Source organism: Trachemys scripta, chromosome 1 (genome assembly GCF_013100865.1).
Source record: "Trachemys scripta elegans isolate TJP31775 chromosome 1, CAS_Tse_1.0, whole genome shotgun sequence".
Classification (NCBI taxonomy): Eukaryota; Metazoa; Chordata; order Testudines; family Emydidae; genus Trachemys; species Trachemys scripta.
In genome coordinates, this window is record NC_048298.1 from 106,729,173 (window position 1) to 106,737,327 (window position 8,155).

Genomic DNA, 8,155 nt, shown 5'->3' on the forward strand with positions numbered 1-8,155 from the left:
AGCAGATTTTTAAAAATGCTTTGTTCTGGAAAGTTAAAAGATCGTAGTCCTGAGACCGTCCAGTGTGTGGAACTTAGTTTCTGCAAGAGAATTATGAAGCTTAGGTAAAAATACTGTAAGCCATTAAATTGGTTTAAAATAAAGTCAAACTACTTCTGGTAAAAATTGTGGACATAGCCTGAGTAACTCTGCCCTTATGAATCACAGTATACGGAGGGCCAGCCAAATCATGAATTTTGTTCACCCTGCTGACTTGCTGTCATGTGCGGCAAGAAGAAACAGAGTGGCAGTTGGTACTGCTCTGCCTTTTATACCCTCTCTTTAGGGGGCGCGAGGGTGCACAGGGAGCACATGCAGCCTCAATGGACACTGCCGACTAAAAGAGTCTGGGCTTGCATGCATGCGCCTAAAGCAGGATCTGTGTAGATAAATGCTTGAAGGACTCTACTTTATGTTAGTTCCAGCCTCTCACTGCCCAATGGTCCCAGAAAAGATTGGGCTGTCACTATGTCAGATGCTACACAAACTCATAAGATAGTCCCTGCCCTAAGAACTTACGTCTTTTATTTTAAAAAAAGGACACCTTACAAAAAAATGAACAGAGCAATGGGCACACATCTGGTTAGTAGTTCATTTGTTTTTAAATAACCTGATTCCTCTCCATCTGTTCAAACAGATACCAATTAAGACAGACAAATTTTGGCACTGTGATTCCATGTGCTCTGGGAATGCTCCTAAACCTGTACGCTTTGAGCAGAACTTAATTGCAGAGTTATTTTTTCTTATCAAATAAAATTATGCTACAAGACAACATGCAATTTTAAAATCTAATGGATGTTAACTGGAAGCTGAATAAATCTGTAGACTTTGGCTAAGCACTAATTACTAAAAGATTAGAACTACAAAAACAGAAATCCAAAAAGCAACCAACAATTGAAGGTGGGAGCACTGATTTTGTAAGCCTGGCCACCATGGGAAAGAGGAAGTTACTCTCCTTGTACAGTAAAGCTGGTTCTTTGAGATGTGTCCCCCTATGGGTCTTCCATTATAGGTGTATCTGTGTGCCTGCAACTCTGATTGGAGATTTTAGATAGCAGTGGCTCACACAAGCACTCTCCCTCCCTTGTGCTCTACCTCGAGGCTAACTAGCGTTGCATGGGTGAACCATGTTCAGTTTCTTCTCCACTGCAGAGCCCCTATTGAGCATCCAAAGTAGAGGGGAGAAGGGTGGGTTGCGGAGCACCCATAGGGGGACACATCTCAAAGAGGAGGGAGGAAGCTATCGGGGCTATGTTTGGAATTACATCAGACCTGGAATCTTCTCCATTTTTGCAGGTAAGTGCGATGAGTAGCCAATTTTCTACCGTGTAATAATACTTCTTTCACCTCCTCAGAGAAGCAGCTCTACATGTTGGAACCATGAAGAAGCCAGGCCTTGAGCCAGAAGATCCGTAGGTTGGGATAGAGGGTTTGCCCATTGTTCTGGGCGAGGAAGAGGAGTGAGTTGGAGAGGGATTAGTAGATACATTACTAGCTGTGCCAGATACAGGTACCACATTTGTCTCCACCAGCTGGGAGCAGACAGTGTAACTTTTGCTTTTTCTCTCTTCGTTTTTATCAGGACCTTCGTCAGCAGAAGGAATGGAGGAAAGGTGTATAGATAGAAGGACTTTATCCCATGGGAGAAGGAGAGCATCTCCTAAGGAGCATTTCCAGAAACTGGCTCTGGAGCAAGAGAGCGGGCATTTCCTGTTCAGGTAAATGGCAAACCAGTCAATTGCTGGAGCTCCCCAGTGAGAGAATATGTGGTAGAGCACAATTGGGTTCATTTCCCATTCATAGTCCTGTAAGAACTTGCAGCTGAGACTGCCGGCTGTTACCTTCCTGGCAGGTGAGCAGCTGATATGACAACATTAGGGCAAATGCACCAATTCCATAGTTATAGTGCTTCCGTGCACAGGGAGAATGATCTGGTGCCCCATTATCAACATATACAGAACACGCATGTTATGTTGTCTGTCATGATTTTTGTGTCGTGTCTTTGATTAGTGGAAAAAAGCATGTGCAAATATTTCTAACCGCTCTTAGTTCTAAGCAGTTGATACGGAGTCTCCATTTTGGGGGGACCATTTGCCCTCAATCTTGCAGTTGTTCAGGTGGGCTCCCCAACCTATTAGGAATGCATCCATTTTTAGAAGAAATGTTGGAGATTGTGTGAATGGGACCTCTGCACAGACGTTCATTGAGTCTTTCCACCATTCCAGGGAGTGCTTGACCCTGGAGGGTATTGACACTGGTTTGTCTAGCCTGTCCTTGCTTGGTATGTAGAGAGACCTGAGCCATGCCTGTAGACATGTCATGTGTAGTCTGGCATGAGAGATCAAAACGTGCATGCCGCCATGTGTCGGAGAAGCTGGAGGCAATGTCAGGCTGTCATTTGTGGGCTGGCTTTAACTGTCTCTATTGGAGTGGGCAGAGTGTGAAATCTGTGCGACAGGAGGAATGCTCTCGCTCCATCAAGATAGACCCCTATAAACTTCAAGCACTGTACTGGACTCAAGGTCAATTTCTGAATGTTGATTTGTAAGCCCAGTTGTGTGAATATGTCATCATCCTGTGGGTGGCCTGTAGGGCATCGCTGAAGGAGCAGGGTCTGAGGAGACAGTCATTCAAATATGGATAAATCACGATCCCCAAGGTGCACAGATGGGCCGCTACTACGGCGAGGACCTTGGAGAATACTTTGGGTGCGGATAAGAGGCTGAAGTGAAGCACCCAGTATTGGTAATGATCCAGATGGAAAATAAACCTGAGGAATCATCTGTGGGATGGTTGGATTGATATACGGAAGTAGACATCCTGTAGGCTGATGGCCGAGAACCAATCTCCCTGTTCCAGAGACGGTATAATCCAGGGGTTCTCAAACTGGGGGTTGCAACTCCTCAGGGGGTCACAAGGTTATTACATGGGGGGGTCACGAGCTGTCAGCCTTCACCCCAAGTCCCGCTTTGCATCCAGCATTTATAATGGTGTTAAATATATTAAAAAGTGTTTTTAATTTATAAGGGGGGGTCACACTCAGAGGCTTGCTACGTGTAAGGGGGTCACCAGTACAAAAGTTTGAGAACCACTGGTATAACCACGGCTGGTGCAACCATCTTGAATCTTTGTGCCTTCACGTATTCATTTAGTGCTCTTAGATCTAGTATGGGTCACCAATCTTCATTTTTCTTGGAAATCAGGAAATATTGGGAATAAAAACATTTGCCCCTGAGGTGCACAGGAACTGGTTCTATGGCTCCTAGGCAGAGCAGGTGATCTACAGTAGAACTTCAGAGTTACGAACACCTCGGGAATGGAGGTTGTTTTGTAACTCTAAAATGTTCGTAACTCTGAACAAAACGCTTTGGTTTACAACTGAACATTGACTTAATACAGCTTTGAAACTTTACTAGGCAGAAGACAAATGCTGCTTATGACCACCTTAAATTTAAATGAAACAAGCACAGAAACAGTTTCCTTACTTTGTCAAACCGTTTTTTAAACTTTCCATTTGTGTTTTTTTTAGTAGTTTACTTTTAACACAGTACTATACTTGCTTCAGTCTCTGCTGCTGTTTGATTGTGTACTTCTGATTCCAGATGTGGTGTGTGGTTGACCGGTCAGTTCGTAACTGAGGTTCTAATGTATTTCCTGTCTTAGCAGTCTCTTGTCAGAAGGGTCCCTGAAGGAGAACAGGGAGGGAGGCAAAGTGGATAGAGTACCCATTGGAAATTATCTCCAAGACCCATCTTTCACAAGTTAAGTCTTCCCAGTTTCAGAGGAAAAGGAGTAAGGCGACATCCAAAGAAACGTAGGAGGTCTGTAGGTCACAGCTGATGTTGTGGCAAGTGGTCTCCCAAGGCCTTGACCAAGGCGTCAAAACTGGTGTTTTGAGGTTGAAGGCTGAGATGTTGAGGATTGAAGAGCTGACAGTTTACACTTCTGAATCCTAAGGCCTCTTTCTCTGTGGCTCATAGCCACATTCTGGTGTTGGGCACTGGAGCGGTTAGGATGGCTGGGAACTGAATTTCCTCTTCTGTCCCAGTGTGTAGATCCCTAGTGAGCATAGGGTGGCTCTGGAGTCTGTTAGAGTATGGAGTGATAAATCAGTCTTATCCGCAAAAAGTTTGAAGCCCTCAAACTGGAGGTCCTCAACTGTTGTCTGCACCTCCTTCAGCAGTCCTGAGAGGTGTAACCACGACACCTGTATCATCACGACTGTTGTCGACACTGAGTGGGCTGCTGTATCCACAGCATCTAGCACAGTCTGGAGTGCCATTCTCAGTACCAACTGCCCCTCATTTTTGATGGCCTGAAACTAGTCCCGCTGTGCTTCGGCAGGTGGTCAATAAATGCATTCAGTTTAGCAAAACTCATGTGGTCATTCTTCACCATTAAGGCTTGGTAATTTGCAATTCTGAATTGCAAAAGTCACAGAGGAATATGCATTCCTACCAAATAAATCAAGTATTTTCCAGTCTCTGTCATGAGAGGTGGATTGATTGTGATGTTGGCCACAGGAATTTACCACATCCACGACGGAGTTGGATTGAGAGTGAGAAAAAAGAAACTCCACATCCTTGGAGGGCACGTAGTACTTTTTATTGGCCCTTTTGTGTATTGGTGCAATAGAGGCTGGCATGTGCCAAATGAACTCAACAAGAACTAAAAGCACTTTGTTGACTGGGAATGTGATTCTCAAGGAGGAAGAGGAGGTATGCAATACGCCTAGTAGCTTATGGTGGGTATCTTTCACCTCCTCCTCGAGCGGAATCTGAAGTATGTCTGGCAACCTTTTTGTTAGATCCAGAAATAGCTTAAAACCATCCACCATGCATGGTGGAGAGGGCATCACTGCGTCATCTGGGGCACAAGAAGGAGCTATTTGTCATTGGTGTAATCTCCTCTTCTAGTCTGGCCTTTTGCTCCTCAAAAGTCGCCCTTGAGGTTCTGGGGCTCTGGATAAAGAGGCTGAGGGAGACTGTCTCGATTTCTGGTGGGAGACATTAGACGCCCAAGAAGTATGGTGCCTGTAGGCTGCCCATGGATCCCAGTATGGTCATTGGGGAAAAGGGCGAGGGTTGTGGTACCCAAGGTGGCCACATCAAGGGTGTTGAAGCTCGGACCAAGGGTGCAACTGGGGGGCCCTGGTGTGAGGCTAGTGAGTGGATATCCTCCTGGTCACTGAGTCCTTGATAGCAGCGGAGCCAACAAAAAGACTGGAGATGAATGACTAGATGCCAGTGATGATTCCAGGGATCGAGAGGTGCTCGTTACCAGAGCCCTGGAACCAAGGAGTAGGACTCCAGAATCTCAGCCACCATGAGATCTCTGGAAAATCAAAACTCCTGTGGTAACATGGGGATCAGTATCATCAGATCTTGTCGGTACTGACTTGACGGTACCGAGGAAACTGGCGGAGATCTTGCATGAGATCGGTCTGACAAGGGTTTTTTGGAGGTAGTCGTGTCGGTACCAATTTCATAGAGACAGTAATGTCTTTGCTCTTGCATTTGGCAGGCAGTACCACCACTTCAGTGCCTGTGCCCTGCAGGTTTTTTTTTTTTTTTTTCTCCCCCCAACAGGAAAGCAAACAGAAACCCTATAAAGCTAAGGGAAAATGAGCAATAACTGTAACAGGAGCTAAACACTATAAAAATAGGTAAAGAGAAAAGGACTGCTATTCGCTCAGGCTCAGGCCAGGGGTGATAGAAAAGGAACTGAGGGTGATTTGCCTGCACAGCGCTAGTTAGCTTCAAGTCAGAGCACAAGGGAGGGAGAGCGGACGTGCAGACTGAACGGACACTGCCTGTGCAGATACACCAACAGTGGATCACGCATAGGAGCACTCTTTGAAGAAGACTAAGAATTGTACCGTAACAGAAATATCCAAGAAAAATTCTCAGAGCTACGGGATCCTTTCCTGGAAGTATCTGAATGATCCATGCTCTGTCCCTCGCTTCTCCCTTCTCTCTACCCACTTCATTCCCTTCCCCACTTTATCACCATCCTCTGAAATTAAAATAAAGAGTAGAACCAAACTTAAGTTTTTCTTTAACTAGTTGGATTTTTATAAACAAAATTTTCTTCGATTGTAAATTGGGTAATACAAATACACCTCTACCACGATATAACGCTGTCCTCGGGAGCCAAAAAAAAAAAAAAAAAAATCTTACCACGTTATAGGTGAAACCGCATTATATCGAACTTACTTTGATCTGCCGGAGTGCACAGCCCCGCCCCTCCAGAGCACTGCTTTACCGCGTTATATTCAAATTCATGTTATATCAGGTCGCATTATATTGGGGTAGAGGTGTATTTGATTTATATTTCAACCATTAACATTATATATAATTAAATGGCTCAAACTAAGGCTATGTAAGAAATGGTTAATAGATTAGGAGACGTTTATCTATAGCTATGTTTGCTTTTTCTGTACATACTTTTAAAAATTAATAAAAAGTGAATAGAAAAAAAAACCTGGTGCCTGACTGCCTCATTTTCCTTGAAAATATTAAAATAACAGATTTGCTCTGCTTTAGCTATTTTTATCTCTGTCTCTTACTTTTTTAAACTACTTCAAAATATGTGTGTGTGTATATTAAAGGAAGAACTGGTAGTGACCACTATGTTTAGGTTGCCATTAGAAAGGATTCTTGAGACTTTTGAGAGTCTCTCACACCTGAATTGTTTGCAGGAAACCTCTGATATTGAGGACATCAGTCCTCAAGCTACAGAAGCCCTTTTCTTTTTCCTTGAAACTCCTTTCAGCTTTGGCTAAGACATAAACTGCTGAAAGTTAACATTTCCCTTCCCTCCCTTGCATTCCTCAGAAAAATTCAATGGCCTGCCAAATTAATAACTCAGGCTGATATCACCATCACAGCACTAGCAAGGTCGGAACATACAGGGAACACCTGGGTACTGCCGGAAGAGGTAGGCTTGTGGGGGGCAGGATAGGGCAAAATACAGTATCTCTGATGCTGCAAATCAGCAGAGGGCTGTTTCCCATTTCCAATGGTGTACTTGACCCACACTAATTTGCACTTACACTTTTATGTTGTTTAACCCTAAATTTTCATTACTTTTACATTTTTGTTGCTCTCTCTCTTTCCCTGCAACCCCTTCCATGGTTAAGGCTGCGAATCATTCACAGAGGGCGTGACCTCCGTGAAGTTTGAAGTGCTAGTGCGGCTGACCCCAGGACCACCCCAGCAGCTGGGGAAGCCCAGGGGCCTGGCGCACTGGCTGCTGCTCTGGCAGCCCCAGGCAGCTGGTCCCCAGCGCTGCCCTGGAGCAGTGGTCTGGTACCAGCGGCAGTGGGGCCGCAGGCCGCCCCCGGCCTGGACCAGTGGCGGCAGGGGGGCCCTCACTACCCCCCTGCCCAGATCGGCGTTGGGAACACAGGTCGCCGCCTCCCCCTCCCCCGCAGTGGCAGGTGGCCCTGGGCTGCCCCCAGCTGCAGTGGGGCCCCGCGCTGTCCCCCCATAACCAGCAGCAGTCTTCAGGAACGCCCCTTCCCAGCAGGTAAGATTTAGTCACAGGTATTTTTAGTAAAAATCATGGATAGGTCATGACTGTTATTGCCCGTTATCTGTCCATGACTTTTACTAAAAATACCTGTGACTAAAATGTAGCCTTATCCATGGTCATTGAATCCCTAATCAGCACCCGCACCCACACACCCAGTCTCCCTCCCTCATGCTTCCATAGTTCAGTACAAAGTTCTGCTAACAAACAAGATGCTGAAAACATCTCAGATCTGTGAAAGTACGGTCCCCTACCGCAGCATTCCTGCCACTACCCTGCCACCCCACCACTGGAGAAAGAAGATGGTGGGCTTCTACCCAGCCATGCTGGAAGCCTCAGAGGCCTTCCACTTCAGCATCCGAGTGACAGAAGGAGGGTATAAAATGACATACATAGAAAAGATTCAGAGGGGTAGCCGTGTTAGTCTGAATCTGTAAAAAGCAACAGAGGGTCCTGTGGCACCTTTGAGACTAACAGAAGTACTGGGAGCATAAGCTTTCGTGGGCAAGAACCTCACTTCTTCAGATGCAAGAAGTGAGGTTCTTGGGAGCATAAGCTTTCGTGGGTAAGAACCTCACTTCTT

The 8,155-nt window shown here is 45.6% G+C and overlaps 1 protein-coding gene across 1 annotated transcript in view; it reads right to left on the reverse strand.

The window, feature by feature from the left end:
* Positions 1–8,155, reverse strand: part of KDM5A (lysine demethylase 5A) — a 79,046-nt gene that overhangs the window by 33,895 nt on the left and 36,996 nt on the right. The gene's annotated exons all lie outside the window — the stretch shown is intronic.